Source organism: Lissotriton vulgaris, chromosome 6 (genome assembly GCF_964263255.1).
Source record: "Lissotriton vulgaris chromosome 6, aLisVul1.2, whole genome shotgun sequence".
In the NCBI taxonomy this organism is placed as follows: Eukaryota; Metazoa; Chordata; class Amphibia; order Caudata; family Salamandridae; genus Lissotriton; species Lissotriton vulgaris.
Genome location: NC_141694.1, coordinates 1,360,020,831 through 1,360,041,054, shown reverse-complemented (window position 1 = coordinate 1,360,041,054; position 20,224 = coordinate 1,360,020,831). Strand labels below are relative to the sequence as shown.

At 49.3% G+C, this 20,224-nt stretch overlaps 1 protein-coding gene across 2 annotated transcripts in view; it reads left to right on the top strand.

Annotated features, from left to right (window-relative positions):
- The window catches only part of USP34 (ubiquitin specific peptidase 34), a 2,709,276-nt gene that overhangs the window by 1,506,359 nt on the left and 1,182,693 nt on the right, over positions 1 to 20,224 (top strand). The window lies entirely within an intron of this gene.

Genomic DNA, 20,224 nt, shown 5'->3' with positions numbered 1-20,224 from the left:
TTTTGTATGGTTTGTTTAAAGACTAGCGTGATAGACCAGGTCAGTTACTGGGTCATGCAGCCTTTTTTGACACTACAAGATCTCTTCTTTGTCTTCTGCTGTACCATTAGTAACTCAGCACGAAGGTTCTGTAGTGATTTTCCAAGCTTATTTAAACCTCATTTTTAAACATTTATCACAAAGGCAAGGAACATTAAATATGGACAGGAATAAAAAGCGTTTTTTTTGTCACTTCATCTATGGTTAATATGCTTTCAACAATGGTATGTAGGCATTTTAGATGTATTGTGTTGGTTCACTTAGTACAATTCTCACCCCCATTATGAGTTCCATAATAATGGTTCACAAATATTCTTCCAAATTCATGTTCTATCAGCTGCCCCAATTCATTCTGCTATCCTGTTCATTAGCAATTGCCGCACTTGTAGACATTACCTTTCATTTTTGATTTTTATCATCTCTCATTGTCCGTATTCATAATCTGCAACCTTTGTCTTGTCATTTCTTTATTTATGTTAGTACTTTTCCTCACACTTAGACATACGGCACCAAACAGTCTGGTCGGTAGTAAGCTCTGCCTGAGACTTTTTTTTTAGCTCTATTGTTGCTCACTTGCTAATTTTTTAACCTTGCCCCACTTTCTTTTTAAAGTTAAACTGTACAATTAAACTGTTTTTAATTTGACTCTGTTGCACCAGGTACATTTCCTTCTGCTCTCCCGCCGGTCTCAGTCTTCCAGTTAGCCCGCACTGAGAGTTGTTTACGACCCACAGGCCATCTGGCGATGGAGGGGGGCAGAGTTAGGCATACTCCGGAAATAGTTAAAGCTGTGCCCGCAGCGCGGACACGCTGCTGGCACGCCAAAGGCGCACCTAAGGCAAGCCTGTCTGCGCCCGTCTGCACACGTCCACGGCCAGGGGCCAATCATTATGCCCAAACTCTCACTTATACAGTACTGGAACTCAAGAATTTGGTCCCGCATGACAGGCAATTGCACGACCTCCCTCTCCAGCATGAACTAGAACTTGGTCTCTTTCAGCCGGGCAAGTTGTTAAACCTCTATAAACAGAGGGACACTTGCCAGTCCCCAAGCCAAAACACTGGTTACTATCAATCCAAACCAAATAAACCTATAAAGGACTTAAACATCATGTACTTAAAAACACATTGCATGTTTAAACACCAGTTAGAACTATTTAATCTACTACACACTGACTGTCCTGACATGCTGTTCCAGACAGAGACTTGGCTGACAGATGAATCTACTCCAGATATCCTAGCTGCACTGCCTGATAACTATTACCTCTTAAAAGCAAATAGAGCAATGGGGAGGAAATGAGGTGCGGTAGCAGCCGCTTTCAAAAAGGGATTTCCTTCACTGCCATCTCTCAGCTAGAGATAACACTAGTAGATAACCTAGTTATTAAACTTGAATTCCCATCAGCACTGTAGTCTGCGTTCTTCTGTATAGGTCACCCACCACAATGCTGGACTTTCCTAAAGTTTTTGCAAATTGTATGGCATCTCTGGTAGTGGACTAGGATACAATCCTGATCATTGGTGACATTAACTATTGGGCAAACGAGATGAAAGGGGGACAGAGCACCAAGGAACTGACCAGTACTCTTAAAAATTTGAACCTCGTTAAACACATTCAAGGAGCCACACATATCAAAGGCCATACGTTAGATCAAGTGTGGTCCATCAACCTTAATCTTCAGAAATTAGTCATCCAACCCTGCTTATGGTCTGACCACCACACTGTGAGCTTTACCATGTGCAGTGCCACTCTGTCATATTCTACGTCCCTGAAAGAGTGCGTATCCAGGAAATGGAATCGCATCAATTTAGAATCCCTATGTGAAACCTTGAACCATAAAGTGCCAGATATACCGGACGATATAGATATACTGAAGAAAGCAATTACCAACTGGCAATTGAATGCTTTTAATATACATGCTCCTCTTCAGAATCAAACCTCCCGTATCAGGCATCATGAAGCATCTAAATGGTTCACTTCTGACCTAAAAATAGCTAAACTCATAGTACGTCAGGCAGAAAGGAAATGGCGTAGCACCTATTTGCCAGAATTCAGAGAATATTACAACACTAAACTTGTGAACAATTAAAAAGCTATTCTAGAGGCTAAAAACATGTTCTTCTCTAATAAAATACTTAATTCAAACAATAAAACTAAAGACCTTTTCAATACAGTAAAAGAGCTAGCCAATCCAGAGCGTATGACCCCCCCATCCCTGCCACACAGAAGCTATGTAATGAACTAAATTCTTTTTCCTTGAAAAAAAATAAAGAAAATTCAGGATTCCATAGACACGAACTATGAGAATGTGAGAGAACCACCTGGAATGTGAGGGAACCACCTGAAATCTGAATTCTATTAGAGGAGAAACAATTAGATGCCTTATTCATAACAGAAAGTTGGTTTAAGCAAGACTCCTCGCCAGATATAGTTATGGCTCTCCCACCAGAGTACGAGATACAAGGGTTAGACAGGATCGGACAAGTAGGGGGGGTGTGTTGCCATCCTCATAAACAAGCATTTACAATGCAATGGTCTCGTCTTTGTTAAAGTTAGAGCTATTGGCATTGTTCATGACATTTTTTTTGTTTTTAAAACATATAAATAAATGGCATTGTCGTTTACAATGCCAATAGCTTAATCTCTCGCAAATGCGAGACCTATTGCATTTGCACCCACACACACACACAGCCACACACACACACAGCCACACACACCCACACACAGAGCCACACACACCCACACACACAGCCACACACACAGAGACACACACACACACACACACACACAGACAGAGCCACACACACACACACAGACAGAGCCACACACACACACAGACAGAGCCACACACACACACAGACAGAGCCACACACACACACAGACAGAGCCACACACACACACACGGAGCCACACACACGGAGCCACACACACAGACCAAGCCACACACACAGACCGAGCCACACACACAGAGCCACACACACACACACACACACACACACACACACACACACACACACACACACACACACACACACACACACACACACACACACACACACACACACATACACACACACACACACACAGACAGAGCCACACACACACAGACGAGCCACACACACACAGACAGCCACACACACACACAGACAGAGACACACACAGACACACAGCCAGAGCCACACACACACAGACAGAGCCACACACAGACAGAGCCACACACACACAGACAGAGCCACACACACACAGACAGAGCCACACACACACAGACAGAGCCACACACACACAGACAGAGCCACACACACACACAGACCGAGCCACACACACACAGACAGAGCCACACACACACAGAGCCACACACACACACACAGACAGAGCCACGCACACACACAAAGACAGAGCCACACACACAAATACAGGGCCACACACACACACACACACACACACACACACAGAGCCACACACAGACACAGACCGAGCCACACACAGACAGAGCCACACACACACAGACAGCCACACAAACACACACACAGACAGACACACACACAGACAGCCACACACACACACACACAGACAGCCAGACACACACACAGACAGCCAGACACACACACAGACAGCCAGACACACACACACAGACAGCCACACACACACACACACACACACAGACAGCCACACACACACACACACAGACAGCCACACACACACACAAAGACAGCCACACACACACAAAGACAGCCACACACAGACAGTCTCACACACACACACACAGACAGAGCCACACACACAGAGCCACACACACACACAGAGCCACACACACAGACAGAGCCACACATAGCCCAACACACACACACACACAGAGCCCAACACACACAGAGAGCCACAAACACTCACAGAGCCACACACACACACACACAGAGCCACACACACACACACACACACACACACACAAAGCCACAGAGACACACACACAAAGCCACAGAGACAAACACACACACACACACACCCTCACCCCGGGGACTATCCTTATTTACAAATGGGTTATTTGAAGCCTCGACCATCTCCCAGAGCTGCCCCCACCAACTCCCAGAGCTCACCCTTTGCTTCCCTCAGTCCAGGTCAGCCGGTGTGCTGGCGTCCATGCACCGGGCACCCACTGCCCCTCATCACACGCCCACCTCTGCCCCAGGGAACAGAGGCAAGAAAAGCAATCACAACCAGGGAACAGAGGCAAGAAAAAAACGATCACAACCAGGGAACAGAGGCAAGAAAAAAACGATCACAACCAGGGAACAGAGGCAAGAAAAAACGATCACAACCAGGGAACAGAGGCAACACTTGGAAGACTTACATATTCTTGGAATGGTTATTTATGCAAAGAACATCAACTTTGCAAGGACAGAAAGTCAGGTGTTATCATAAGGTTGAAGTTAAGAAACCTATATCTTCTTCCCTTATTGATTTCAACCCTTCGACCCTCCAGCTGTTCGTTAGCCCTGACTGAGGATAGAAAAGCATTTGACAATAATCAGGTATGTGAGTTTAGGCTTTCTCGGCCTCCTGAAGCATTATACCATGGGCTCAGTTGCGTTCAGTCGTCCACAACTTGTCACTCGATTTGGGATACACATTCCGGAGTCTGATGAACTAATTCTGTGTGAACCTAGTACACTCCACCCCATCGGGCCTTACCTTCAAGTGGGTCTTAACCCCGGGCTGTTCGCTCGCCTTGTATTCCCCAGTCACTAGCACGTCCCGGTGGATCTCCTCTCTCAGACACTTGCGCCCGTTGGACGGAAGGTGAAATGATATAGGCTGCAACAGCACGAAAATAAGCAAGAACGGCAAAAAGAAGGGTAAAAAGAGAAAACAGGAGAAAGATGGCCAATCTCAACTGGATGCTTGCAACGGAGCTGGGAATAAGGGAGCTGTGTGAGTGGAGATAGGCGCCCGTTTGGGGTTGGAAGACGCTGAGAAAGGCAGGGAAACACAACAATGGGACGCGATTAAAGTGAAGGGACAGGTAGCCCTGGGAGGGGAGCAGGGGGCAAGAGTGACGACAGGGAGAGAGAATGAGAGTGAAAGAGGGGGCATGGGAGGCGGGAGCATGGGAGGGACGAAGTGAGAGGGAAGGTGCATGGGTGCCAGCTGAGCTGCGAGCTGCTGACGTCAGGCGCGGCTGTTTGTGAGGCGCAGGCTGGCTGTGGGGCTGAGATTCATACAATGTGGAGCGAAGACCACCTGGGCAAAGGACTCGGGCCCCCGGGGGCGCCCTGATGGGCCCTTTGAATGGCATGCACCCGCACAGGCACCACCATTCCCAGTCCAACGACGCTCTCCTCAGCGACAGGGAAAGGCAGGCGTTCACGTCGGGCTCTCAGTCCAACTCCGGCCAGGTGGAGGGGATTAACAACAAAGAGCGCTCCATGGAGGGTACGGGCATGTGAGGGTGGAGGGACGTGCACGAGCCGGAGAATGGCAGAGTATAAATACCTCAATCGAAGCCAGCAGTCGCTGCACGCCCTCTCCGCTCACAGGCCAGAAATGGATTTCCAAAACGCCCTGTCATTTTCCGACTGGGGGGGCGTGGTTTTCTTTCTCTCCTCTTCCCATTGGCTGGAATGTAAAATTCCAGCCAATGAGAAGAGGAGAGAAAGAACCTAAAAAAACACGCCCCTCAATCCGAAAAAGACGGGGGTTAAATGGACAGACGCCCCTCTTCTCCAATGGCTGGCCTCCGTTTAGGAAGCCAGCCAATGGAGACGAGGGGCGGGTTCAAGCCCCCACTCTGGAAAACATAAAATCTCGGCAGCGAGACTGCGCAAGCGCAGCCTATGCAGGCCGAGATTTAAAAAGGGATACAAGTGCATTACAGAGCCACTAGCCTTGAAAGGAAGTGAATGTCTTTCCTTTTCCATTTCCCTTTCCCCAAATTCCACACTATCAGGCCTCCTATTTTACCGCCCACCAGGTCCGCATGGGGAATTCTTTGAAGAATTGCCCGAAGCACTGACCAGTCTTTTACTAAAAAAAAGACACGTTATAGTCCTGGGAGATCTAAATCTGCACCTAGAAAACAAGGAACTTTCTAGCACCCAGAGTGTCCTATCAGATTTTGAAAGTCTACATCTGACCCAATTAGTAACTTCAGCTACACTTAGCAAGGGACATACCTTAGATTTAGTAATCACAAACAACCCAGGTATGAAAGTGGCTTCACCAATACCAGTCCCCTGGTCAGATCACTACTTCATCCCTATAGAATTAAGGAAACCTGGAGGAGACAGCAGCGAAAGTTTAACCACAGATAAAACAAAGAAAAGGGGCTGGGCCAACATCAACCAACTAGAATGGGAGAAGGCCCTTACAAATATGTTGAACTTAGAGACAGACGAGCCAAGAACAGCTGAAGCAGGATACTCAAGATAGGAATCATGGATTAATAAATCTCTGGACCTAGTGGCCACCAAATCAGTGATAAGACCTAAAACCAGAGCTAGACTGAAGGATGGTTTAACCCACAGCTCCTAGAATTAAAGAAGCAATGTAAAAAGCTTGAAATAGAGTGGAGAAAAACATACGAGCCCTCATTAAAATCTGAATATAAAAAAAAACACTTAGGAACTACCATGAGAATATCAAAATAAGCCAAGCTAAATTCTTTGAGGAAAAAATAAATAGCGCACAGAATTCGTCAAAGGAGTTGTTCCAAGTAATTAAGCTGCTAACTAATTCAAGCCCTGCCGCTGGACCTACTGAAACATCGATTGAGAGATGTAATGATCTGGCTACATACTTTCTCTCTAAAGTGAAGGACATATACAGCAATTTAAAAAACATGGGTGACACTACTCCAGAAAGAAAGGAAGACGTAGAATCAGTACACCCACAGCAAGTGCTAACACACTTTCCACCTATTAAACAGAACGAGTTGACAGCACTGATGGAAAAGGTGAAGTCCGGTACTCCTCTGGACCCTGCCCCCCCACAAAAACTTAGTGCAGGAGCACCAAGTCTATTAAAGATATTAAATCAATCCCTAAACCTAGGTGAAGTTCCCACAAGATTTTTTGAGAGCCATCAATGTCTCCATTCGACTCAGATGGGTTTTCAAGCACAACATAGCACAGAATCCGCACTACTAGTAGTTGTGGAAGAGTTGAGACAATCACTAACCCAGGGAAAATCTGCGGTGCTCCTCCTGTTGGACCTGAGTGCCGCCTTTGACTCGGTGGACCATCAAATACTTGGCAGAAGGCTAGCTAACATCGAATACAGGGTGATTCACTCAAGTGGCTGCTATCCTTCCTGAACAAAAGAACCTTCCAAGTGCAGGAAAACTCCACCTTCTCGGAAACCATGAGGCTAGAGTGCGGTGTTCCACAGGGATCGGCCTTGAGCCCTACCCTCTTTAATATATATATGGAGCCCCTGGCAGAAATTGTACAAGAATTCAACATATCAATGACCTCATATGCTGACGATACCCAATTGGTGATATCACTAGACCCAAAAACAGCAGAGATGGGGAAAAGTTGTCTTCCTGCCTAATAAAAGACTCTATGACAAACAGCTGCCTAAAGCTAAATGGGGGAAAAACTGAGATTTTATATTTTGGAAATAAACTAGCTCCCACCCCCATTTTAGCCTGGCCAGAATGTTTAGGTAACACACATATACTCACAGACATAATAAAAAGCCTAGGTTTCTGGCTGGAATCAGACCTGTCTATGGGGACTCAAGCCAAGAAGGTGGCCACAACCTATTTCGGCCTTCTAACAAGCATAAGGAAACTTCTAGACAGGGTGCCAATTCATCTAAGAAAGACAGTGGTCCACTCTATGGTTACCTCCCGATAGACTATGGAAACTCGCTATTCTTGGGAGCACCTAAATACGTCATGCGTAAGCTGCAGATTGTGCAGAACGCAGTTGCCAGGATACTCTGTGACATCCCCGCACGGGAATCGGTAAAAAAACACTTAGCAAACCCTCACTGGCTTCTGATTGCTGCTAGAATAACATTTAAAGCTCTAATCATTACACACCGAGCACTCCATAATAAAGGGCCAGAGAAAATCAGGAAGCTGATTTCCCCATACACCTCACATACGATCCAGTACAGCTGACCACCTAACACAAACAAAGATCAAGAGAGAAAGATGGGGCGAAAGGGCATTCTCACCTCTGGCTCCCAAACTCTAGAATTCTATTCCAGTAGAGTGTAGGAAACTGGATAATGAACTGCAATTTCGAAAGCAAATCAAAACCTGGCTATTCAAGCAACATCTTTAAGGTACCGGTTTTTGATCAGTTACTACTCACAGCTCTGGGAAGCCTTAGGGCAGCCATGCTCTCTATAAATCCCTATCATCATCATAATAATAATAATAAACAACACCTCCTGCCTGAGGAATTATTTGTTCTTGAAACTTCTTAATAAAGTTAAAGGCTCACCAAATGACATCTGTCCCCCATACATACAAAAAAACATTTGCACAGAAATTTCAGGAAACATCATATCCCTAGTCAGCCTATCCCTCAGTCAAGAGACAGTCCCATTAGCCTTTAAAGAAGCTGTAATCATCCCCCTCCAGAAATAACAAGGGGTTGCCCCGCAGAAGTTAGATCATTATAGGCCTATATCTCTTCTGCCACTTCTAGATAAGGTATCAGAGGCACACGTGGCCAAACATTTTAGTGCCTTTATAGAAGACACCAAATACTTAGACCTTCATCAGGGAGGCTTACAATCTTCCTATTCTACTGAATCTGTCATTCTATCAGACATGGATGATTTAAAAGAAAAAGCAGACGTCGACTGCACTCAAGCTCTGATCCTCCTGGACTTGTCAGTGGCATTCAATACCGTTAATCATGCAATATTGATGGAACGTCTTGCTGCAGTAGGTTTAAGAGGAGTGGTTTCAATCCTTCCTAGTAAAGTGTGGCTATTGCCTTATAAATCAGACACTTGCAACCTCAGATGTGGAGTTCTGCAGGGTTCTTCACTGCCGCAGCATCTTTTTAATGTATATATCTGACCCCTCATAATCACGCTCGGTCAGATGGTGATACAGATATATAACTATGCGGATGATATGCAGCTAATTTTCTCTATAAAGGATTCAATACAATCCAAGGAGTTTATTAAGAGCACCATGCTTTTCATCAGGAACTGGATGAATACAAATCAGCTAAAACTTAATTCGGATAAGACCGAAATCATTTTCCCAACCAATAAACTTCAGCACTGGACCCCGACCCATTGGCCCGAAGAAATGAGACCGGCACCCACCCCTAAGACCTCGATCAAGAGCCCAGGCATTGATATTGACTCTGAACTCCCTTTAAACTCGCAGATCGGGCGGTCACCTCTGCCTGCTTCTTCCAACTTAGGAAACTGCGAAAAATCAGGATGTTTTTCAGCAGGGAAGCTAGCATCCAAGTCATCATAGCCTTGATCCTTTCCAAAATTGATTATACCAATGCAATATACCCAGGCCTTCAGCGCAATCAATTACACTGCATACAGCTGATTAACCACCAGGCAGCAAGAATCATCTATCAACAAGGCAGACTCTGCCATATTAATCCACTGCTGTGGGAACTACATTGGCTTCCTGTGGAGCAGTGCTCCATGTTTAAAACAAGGCTGTATACTGTTCAAAGCATTCATGGCACTGGCCCGGAGTTTATTGCCTCACAAATTCACAGATACTATCCTACGCGCACGTTAAGATCCATGCACAAGAATCTTCGGGTGGTTCCGGGTTCAAGAGGTAAACGCCTGGGAGGATCGCGCTTCTCCTTTCAGGGACCCAAGTTCTGGAATGCCCTGCCCTTGTCATTGAGATTAGAAACAGACCATCTGTTTTTCAGGAAAAAGCTGAAGCCCTGGATTTTCTTGCAAGATAACATTTATACCCGACGTTTTGCGCATTGTCTCCAAGGATGAAATAAGGTATCTCCCAGCGCCTACAAACCTGTTGGTGTATGTGCGCTCGACAAATTATCATTAACATAACATAGCACTGCATTCCCCTGCATGTTGCAAAATGTGCTATCAATCCATATAGTTATGCCTTTAGGGAAGTATGAGGACCTGTTAAATCTTGCAACATTGTACTACATTGTGCCACATTTTCTTCTACTTTATCATCCATTCCAAGGCTCTTCCTGTGCACTGCCTTATTTATTTTTTATTTTATTTTAAAATTATTTAATTTTTTTGATCTACATCGTTTTTACTGGAGTTTGTTTAACTCATACATTTTTTTTCTTCTGTTAGAGATGTGCTCTTGTACTAAAAGAAGTATTGCTTTTTCCATTGTGTATTTCTTTTTAACATGTACATTTCAGTACTGTGGGATTTCTTGGTTGAAATCTAAATATTAAAATGTATCCGCCTAGTTAGGGAATCTCAGAGCAGGTTTACATTTTCAAAATAAATTCTTAAAGAAAACATGCTTATCAAAATCCACGCCTGCCATTTTGTACGTTTTGTTAAATTAGAGTTAAAATTTGAATCTAAACCCTTTCGCTGAGAGATTACCACTTAATTGCCTTAAAAAGAAAAATTCAAACCTCCCAATTAGACCTCCCAGAATGCAGTGGAGTAACAGTTAGGAAAACTTGTTCTGCTTGTCAGAACTCTTACTTTTTGATGGCACTTCTTCCTGCAGATTCGTCACCTATAGAAAAATCGCAAGCGGCATACTGTTTATAGAAACATCAAAGCTCTCTTGTTACTGGTAGAGGGCACTGGCTTTGAAACAATGTTAAGTGTGGTCAGGTGACATCTGTAAGCCATATAGCAAATGCCCCAGCTCAATGACTTCACTTCCCTTTTTTCCACACACTAGGTAATGAATTCGGAGCTCACTCTTTCCTGAGAGTGGAGTCTTTCCTCACAAAAGCTTTGTTCGCAAAATGTGCAGGGTTATTTTTCCACCCATTTGCTTTAGCTTTATGCTGCAGGAACTGCGAGGGATAGTATGAACCCAAAGCCTTCAAGGAAAGTTAAGCAAAGTTCTTTATGGCCTGGGACCACAACAAGAAAAGGAACTGTCATCAATCAAGACCTTGATCGTTGAGGTCCCCATCTTCTTCGCAGACCATGAGGAAGAAACACAATAAGCACAAAAAGTGATTGGGAAGAAGTAAGTCCAATGTACGACTGTGACCTTGCACAGGATATTAATGCTCATAGCTGGAGCTAGTTGAAATAAGATACACGGACCCTGCTGCAGGTGACTGCATGCCTGCACCTCAGCTGGACCTTACCTTCAGGCCTGTTCTGCTGAATCCACTAACTCCGGTGCCTTTCCAACCGGATCTGTTGGTGCCAACTCAACAACCTTTGGAGTTCCCAGCATCATCTCCATCCTTCCCTGGAAGTCCATCACCACCATGGGTCAAGTAGCGTTTCTTAACGCTAGGTTCAGGAATTCTGCTAGGGCCTTAAATCCATCATGAGCACCATCCCATTTAGGCTCATCTATGATCATGCCTTTGGCACCATTCAGTAAGTCAGTAAGTTCCACGGTTTGCTATATGAATCTGATAGAGACTACTAGCCGCAGATTCCTTAACGTAGAATTATCCCCAGGTGTTAGACTGGATCTGGATTTTTTTTTGCCACAGCATCTCTGCGCGGTGCGGGCAGCACCACGTGACTACGCCCTGATGTTGTCCGCGGACATGACATCAATGAGGTCACATAAGTCCCACCCCGGCGCTCTAACATCAGTTTCCTTCTTTTCCGCGTGCAACATGGATCTGGATTAAGTTCCCTTGACCTGTTTTCAGGCCTCCTTTTTTTAACGCCTCTGCATTGGGAACAGTGTGCAATGCCTTCGGGTTTCAAGACATGTGCTTCTTGTACGCGTCTGATGTCTGCGACGGACCCTCACCCTATTTGTATGTGGTGCTTGGGCAAGCACCATGATTCTACGGACTGCGAAGCTTGTCAGCGTCTCGAGCCGAAGTCCCGGCGGGAGCACCGGATGAAATTGCTGTTGGCCCGCTCGTCCAGATCGGCCTCGTCACAGCGTCCATCCCCTACCTCAGAAGGGTCCAGAAGCCACTGATTCTGGCTGCGGCATCGCCCTTCACCGAGGCCCCACGGGCGTCGCTCGCCCGCTGGTAAGTCCTGCAGCTTACCACCGAGGTCCTGTCCTAGTTCTGAAGAGGGTGCTGGTTCCTCCCGGGACGTGCGCTCTCGCCCATCCCCACCCTATCCGTTGTTTTCTGGCCTTATGGCGACACTGGCCCAAATGAAGGCCTACATTACGGCTCTGCAGGCTTCTTTGGGCCCCCTCCTCTTCCTGAGACGTCCGCAGATCCCTCGCCATGCGCGAGGCCTTCCGCGGACTCGCCGGCGGATTAGCCCCCTGCGCCGACGAGTTCGGCTTCAGGTTTTGGAGAGGTGGTGTTGTCGAGGTGCGACCCTACAGGGTTCCCCTCTTCGACCCACAGCGCCCCTGCCTCGCTGCAAAACCCCGATGGGTTCCCCTCAGGTGTCGCAGGAGGTCGCCGGGACTCACGGCTCGTCCCTGAGTCCCCCTCGGTCCTCTGGGCAGGCGGCTGTCTTACCTGAGGTTGCGCCGACGCCTTTCCGGTGGTGACGGCTTTCCTCTAGCGGAGTCGTGGGCGTAGGCCGGGACCTGGGGCGCCTCCCCGAGTCCCTTCTCGGTCCTCTGCGCAGGCGGCTACCTCGTCGGAGTTCGAGTTGGCTCCTTTTCGGCGCCGTTCATTGGCCTCTTCGGCACCGACTCTGCTCCTTTCTCCTATGAGACTAGTGGTGGTGGAGGTCGGCTCGGTACCTCTGGTGGACGCTTCGGCACTGATCGAGGACACACCGGTGCCTATGCCGGACTCCTCGGCGCCATCCCAACGACTCTTCTCCAGATGTGTCTTGCTCTCCGGAGGATTGTCATCTCCTTGTCTCCTCTTCACCGGAGACTGGACGCCGCATCGTTGCCTTTTCCCCGGCGGCCTCCAGAGCGGGTTCTACGCCCCGGACTCGCTCTTCCGCACCTTGCAGTAGATTGCCCCGCAGGCTTCTCCGCCTTCTCCGGAGACCCCTCATGCCCCTCACTCGTCCATGGATCTTCCATCCTTCGGGGACTGGCCAGCAGGGCATGGGGACGGGCGACTTACTTTGTAGCCTTTGCCCATGTAAGAGTTGCTCTCTCCCCCACGACGCCCTAGGGAGGCGAGTTTAACCTTTGTCCGGGCCATATCCACGGCCACCGGCATTTTGCAAATGGGCAACCCGGTCGCTCCGCTCCCAACGGACCACTTTTTGGAGGTTCTCCACCAGGGCTCTGGTGGAAGGGAGCCGCTTCTTCCGTTTGAAGCTTCGTTCCACAACTCTCTTTTGGGGGCCTGGGTGCATCCTGCCATGGGGATCCGGTGCCTCAGCCTCTCCTCCCCCGCCACTGTCCGGCCCGCACGATCCAGTCTGTCTCTTTTCCCACCCATCTGCCTAGGGCCCTGTCCTGCATACTGCTTTTCCTTCCTTGCCTTCAGTGTTGCTCCCTCCGTCACTGGAGGCCCGGTGGTTGGACTTGTGGGGCGTAACATTTTCGCTTTCACTAGTGCTGCTCTGTGCGTGCTCAACACACTTTGTGTGTTGGCTACTTCCAGCCTATGGGATTCTGCAGATTCCCTTCTGTCTCGAACCTCCCACGAAGGTTTCCGCGCTGATCTTCTGCACCATGTGCTGGATTGTCGGGAGTTAGCTACATTTATTCCCCATTCAGCCTTGAATGTCTCTGATTCTCTCGCCCTCGCTATGTCGAGTTCTGTGGCCCTCCGCTGCCATGCTTGGTTGCGGAGAATATTCAGGAGAGTCTTGTTGACCTGCCTTTTGATGGGATTCTTTTATTTAACACCCACACGGATTCCGCTATTCAACGACTCCTTGCGGGGCTCTGTCCTCCTCCCCCTCTGTAAGCTTCGACTTGTCGGTCTTCAGGTGTCTTATGGTAGGCGTTTATCCCACCTTTCTCTTTGGGCCTAGTGTTTCGGTTGGCCCGTCTGTGTGCTGTATGTGGCTTGGAATGCCTTCAGGGTCCTTCAGTTGGCCCCTCTGTACTTTTGGCTGCTGGCCCGGCCCTTCAGCTTTTGTGGTGTGTTTTTTGGCTGTTAATGAAGCCGTATAGGTCCTCAGGTTGGACCATTTGTGTATTTTTTTTTGGCTGATTGGTAAGCCGTCTGTCGTTATACCCACAGGTCTTTTATGTTCTTGACCTCTGCTGCGGGTTTCCCTAAGAGCTGTTCCCCTGTTTTGTTTGGGGACGTGTCATACCCTAGGTGGGGTACTTGTAGGCTATTGTATAGCTTTGTCCTAGCTGTGAGGGTGTGGATTCCTTCTCGGGTTACTCGCATTTCCTGGCGTCACTGTATACCGCTTGGCGCGGTCCTTTCTCTTCCGCCTTAGCTCAGTTTGCGCTGCTCCAGGTTCTGTCCTGCTCAGTATCGAACGGTGTTTCTATCCTTCTTCTAGAGGGCTTGTCTGTTGTACATTTTACCCTTTGTTCCTGCGGGATATCTGATTCTGTGCGGTTTGCCTTCCCTCTTCAGCCTCAGGATCACCAGACCGACTTTTGTCATGCGGTCTACGGCGTCGTGCCGTGGTGTTTCCACCTTATTATCCGACGTTTCAGCCTGGTCCTCTGCCTTGTGTTCCAGGGGGGCTAGGATATTCCTGGTGTTCTCGTGTGTTGTGGTTGACTTCTTTTCGGTCTGTACTACATATTTCTCGCTTCCCGGGGGTCGCTGTTCTGGGCACACTGCTTCATAGTATTTACCAGTTGCCTGCTGCGCACGCCTGGTTGTTATGGTCCACCTCTGTGGGCCTCAGTGTGTACTCATGTGTTCCTGTCCCTTGCTCTGCTGGAGCTTTGCGTGACTTTGTCTCACATATGTGACTGTCTCTCAAGTATGCACATTCCGATGCTGCCTTGTCCTCTGCTTCGAGGCTGATGCCTGTTCAGCTGTCCCCTTTGCTGTATGTGTGTGACCTCCTGAGGCGGGCTCTGCCTCCGTTTCCACCTCTTCACCATGGATTTTGCAGGTGTTTCTTTTCTTCCTTTGGTACTCTCTTGGTGCCGTCTGTACCTCCGGGTTTTCTGGCGGATGCCCTTTGTCACTCAGGTAGGCTTGTGGTATCCTGGCCTTCCCTTCTCATAGTTCTTGCTTGCTTCTGCCTGGTGGGGGCTGGGCCGTCCTTCCTGTCCTCTTGACACATCCCCTGTTTGGGCCCTGTGTTCTTTCAAGCTGGTGAGGTACTCTCGCAGACCCTCCTCCCCTCTGGGTATGGCTAGGGTATCTATTCTACGTTAATGGATCTGCGGCTAGAAGCCTCTATCAGATGTACAAGTTACTTACCTTCGGTAACGATGTATCTGGTAGAGCCGATTCTAGCTGCAGATTCCTTCATGGCCGCCCTTCCTCCCCGAGGACCTTTAGCTTGGTCTTCTGCACTCGCCTCCCTCCGGGTGGCTTTGTCTTCTGCGAATGCCCTCTTTCACTTCCTCCCCTGGCAGGATGCTTTGTTCTGTTTATTTGTTCCACTTCTTCCTTTCTGGTAATTGGACGGTAGGTTCAACTGTACTTTTGTATCCCTACACCCTTGGTTTTCCAGTGTGGTGTGGTTTCTGACTCCTCTGCAGTCCTCTGGGTTGGGGTCTCTTGGCTGTGCCTCAGCCATTAGCTCTTTACAGGGGTACAACACTCCTTGATGGTGTTGTCTTGGGGTAATTTGTCGTTACTCATCTGTTCCGGATTTGTTGCCCTTCCCTGTTATAGATTGTGGGTGCAGACTTTCTGTCGTCTACTATGACATTTTTCACATGTTTTTTCTGCCTCCAGGGAGGATATCACCTTCGCTTTGCAAGGTTGCTTCTCGGAGTGGTGTTCTGCTCTTTACCTTCCATGATTTTGAGTAACACCGTGCCGGGCACTTTCCCTAATGGTGCTGTTCCTCACCATTCGCTTCTTCCCTTTCTGTTTCACTGATTTGTTCACACACTGTTCCCATACTCTCACAGTTTTGTTTGTGATGGCTCCGCATTGTGGCGCGGAAAACTTCTCCGAAGAAAATGACGTCAGCGTGCCGGGAAGGGACTTATGTGACCTCGCTGACGTCATATCCGCGGACGACGTCAGGTCAGGGTGGAGTCACTTGGTGCCGCCCCCGGCGCGCAGAGATGCTGTGGCAACAATATTCCGGATCCAGTCTCACGCCTGGGGATAATTCTACATTAAGGAATCTGCGGCTATAATCGTCTCTACTAGATACATCGTTATTGAAGGTAAGTAACTTGTACATTTAGCGTACCAACTAATTCAATCAAGAGGTCACCAGTACAGCCTAGCTAGGGTTATAAACATGACATTAATAGGAGAATATCATAGTGTAGATGCTGAATTGGGGGGGTGCGCATCAGGATTTGGCCTATGCTCTAGCGGAGCATCAAGTGTCCTGAGACAATTTGTCAAAGGGCCCTACATGTCCCTAGGGCACAGGAGTGGGCGGGCATCAACTCCTAATATCCTTTCAGCAGTTCCTGGCAAATTGCTGCATCATGCAACCAGCTGCTTCACATTGGAGCTCTTCATCTGCCCCAGTGCATGGCCACCCTACGCCTTTCCAGCAACAACAGCAAATGCCCTCAGTCTGCTGGCTTCTGGGGGAATCTACCTAATGTAGCCTAGTAGTGCAACAAGGGGCATACAGTCTAGAGCATGGCCAGTAAGGCTAGTGATGTCTCTGAATACTGCCGCCCAGAAATCACGGACCTTGGGGCATACCCAAAGCAAATGCAGAAAGGCTGCACGCAGAGTAGCACAATTCAGAGTGCGTGTGTCCTGTACCAGGCCCATTCATTGTAATTGCACCGGTGCATGATAGATCCTGTGTAAAAAGTTTAAGTGGATCAAATAAAGCCTGTAGTTCATAGCTAGGTCCTTAGATTGTGTGCAGCATAAAGACCACTGTTCCTCACTGATCAATATATCTGAAAGAAACACATAGTGATAGATTCCTTACCTTAGAATTAGCCCCAGGCATCAGACTGGACCTGGAAAGTTTTTGTTAGCACTACCCCTGCGAATCGGTAGGTGGCATCGTGCGGCTCCACGTCCATCGTTGGCGTCGTGGTCGCTGAGATGACGTCGCGTTCTTTCTTTTTCCGCGCCAGCAAGTGCAGTTCCGGGAAGAGCAGGTACCCCAGTAATTTTTTGACTGACTTTTTGAGGCTTTTTGTCGCTATTTTTTCATCAAGTCTTAGACTCCTGCTGCAGTTAGGATGCCCGGTTTCAAGTCCTGCGAGGATTGTCATCGCATAATGTTGGTGACTGATCCGACCCAAAGTCGTGCCCTGACTGCCGGGCCATGGTGCTGAAGCCTTTGCGGGAGTGGTCCTGAAAGCTGCTGGAGGCCTGGTAGTTGGCTCAGTGCCGTTTGAGGTCCCGGTTCCGTCGGAGGTCGAGGGCCCGTGCGAGGACGAGCGCCCGTGCGCAGAGTCATCATCAGCGATCCTCGGGATCCAAGTCTTTGCACTCGGGATCAGGTAAGGCGAAGCACAAGAAGTCGAAGAAACTTCATTGTTTTCTGACTTCCCCCTTGCCGGTCGCATGACGCGGCTGAGGGTGCGGGTGGTGCCTCCCTGTATCTCCAGCGGAGCTTTTGGTGTCGCCGCCGGCCTACCCTCCCTTTCCGGGTCCGTCTGCAACTCCGGCCCAGATACAGGAGTTCCTCTCAGCCATGGATTGCCTTTTAGGGCCATCGGGTCCCGCTGGTGGGCCATCGGGTCCCGCGGTCCGGACTGGGGGTCCTCGCGTTCCCTCGTCGGTGGCTTCGGCGTCGCTGCCGGCTTCAGCCCCAGCGGGACCCCCATTGATCCAGGCCTAGATTGCCGGTTGACCTCATAACACCTCCTTTGATGTGGAGCCCACCGGCACCATTTCCGACATTGCCCGCTCCTCGGGACGACGTAGCCTCCGGTTTCAGCCGCGAGGAGATGCGGCGTTGGGCCTTCGTCGGTCGATGGCGTTCTCGACGTTGCTTGGGGATTTCTATCCCCATGTCCCTGCTCCTTATATCTGAAATAAATATGTTAGTGATTGATTCCTTACCTTAGAATAACCCCCAGGCTTCAGACTGGATCCAGAAAGCTTTTGTCATCAGTACCCCTGCGCATCGGTAGGCGTCGTTGTACGGCTCCGCGTATTTCGACATCGTAGCCGCTAAGATGACGTTGCTGGAGCTAACTTAGACTTGCCCACGCACTCTGACGTCAGTTCTTTCTTTTTACATGCCAGCAAGCGCAGATCCGGAGAGAGCGGTACACCCAGTCAATTTTGACTGACTTTGTTTGGGACTTTTGTCAGTTTTTTTTTTTTTATTTTTAAAGTCATTGACTCCTGGTGTGTTGGGATGCCCAGTTTTAAATTTTGCGCGCCTTGTCCCCGCACGATGTCGGTGTTGGACCTGCACCGTGAGTGTCTCTACTCTCTGGTGCATGACCATGACTCTGAGTCGTGCCCCGAATGCCGGGCCCTGGCTCCGAAAACTTTGCGGGAGCAATCTCAAAAGTTGCTGGAGGCCCGGGAGTCGGCTTTGCGCCGTCCAAGGTCCTAGTCCCGTGGGAGGTCGAGGGACCGGTCGCGGAGCCGCCATCACCATCGTTCAACGAAGTCTTCGCACTCGGAGTCAGGTAAGGCAAAACACAAAAAGTCAAAGAAGCGGCATCGCTCTACGCCTTCCCCTAGCCTGTTGCGGGACACGGCTGGGGGTGGCCATGCTCCGTCGGAGCCTACGCAGTTACCGATGGCCTTCCCGCCCTTTCCGGGTCCATCGGCGACTCCGGCCCAACTGCAGAGTACCTGTCTGCCATGGTATGGATCTTTGGCCAGTCGGCAAGCTTTCGGGCCCCGCTGGTCCCACTGGGGTCCTTGCTCTTCTACGTCGTCCGTTCCGGCCCGACGACGTCGACGATTCCGGTCTCGATGCTGAGAGACCATCATGGATCACAGCCAATGCCGGTTGGCCAAGTGCGACCTCCACCGGTGACGGCGGCGGTGCCGCCTGCTTCCACCCCAACGTGGAGACGGTGCCGGACCGGTGTGGATCGACGCCGATTCCAACGCCGATGGGGAATTTCTATCCCTTTCTCCATCCATCTACTTCTTTTCCCCCTGCCCGGCAGGTTGCGGAGGGCGAGGAGGACTTTGAGAGGTCTGAAGACCCTCTTGCAGCCCAGTGCGAGTTTAACCCGGACTGGGTTGAGGACATGGAGGACGCATGTGACTTGGATCTTACTCCAGAACCTTGCACACTATCTCCTCCTATCGTGGCTTTGGAGGAGGGTGGTACATATTCTGTGGTGTTGCATAGGGCGGCCAAGGCTCTCCACCTCGAGCTGCCTATGGTTGCTGTCAGGACTAACATCCTGACAGAAGTGCTTCGGCCGGCGTCTTCCTCTACGGAGCCTCTGAAGCCCTACAATGACGCACTTTCGGACGTTCTTTTGGGCACCTGCTCCAGGCCCAACACAGGGGCTCCTGTGGATAAGAACGTGGCCAGGCGCCATCGCCTGGCCCTGGGCGACCCCCATTTACCTCTCCCACTACCCTACCCCTGAGAGCTTGGTTTTCCAAGCCTCGGCGTCCCCAAGTGCATTCCCTTCCGCACCTCCGAACAGGGAATCCAAGAAACTGGAACAATTTAGGAAGAAAAGTTTTACTTCCACCAGTTCAGGCCTGCGATCTGTGAACACTGCATGCCTCTTGGGCCGTTATTCCCATTCTGTATGGGACACGGTTGCACAGGTGCTGCCTCAGTGTCCTGAGGAGGCCCAGACGGTGCTCTCCCAAGCTCTTGCGGAGGGGGGAGAGACGCAGCCAAGTTCACAATTTGTTGTGGGCTTGACACCTTCGACTCTCTGGGCAGAGCAATTTCCACCACAGTGGCGCTACGCCGCCAGGCCTGGCTGAGGACAACTGGCTTTTCCGGGAATGTCAAGAACACACTGATGGACATGCCTTTTGATGGTACTAGCCTTTTTGGCGACAAGGCAGTTAGTGCGTTGGAGCATTTTAAGGACTCATGGGCTACTGCCAGGTCATTGGTCCTTTCAGCCACGTGCACTCCTTCCGCTTCGCGCTCCTTTTGTGG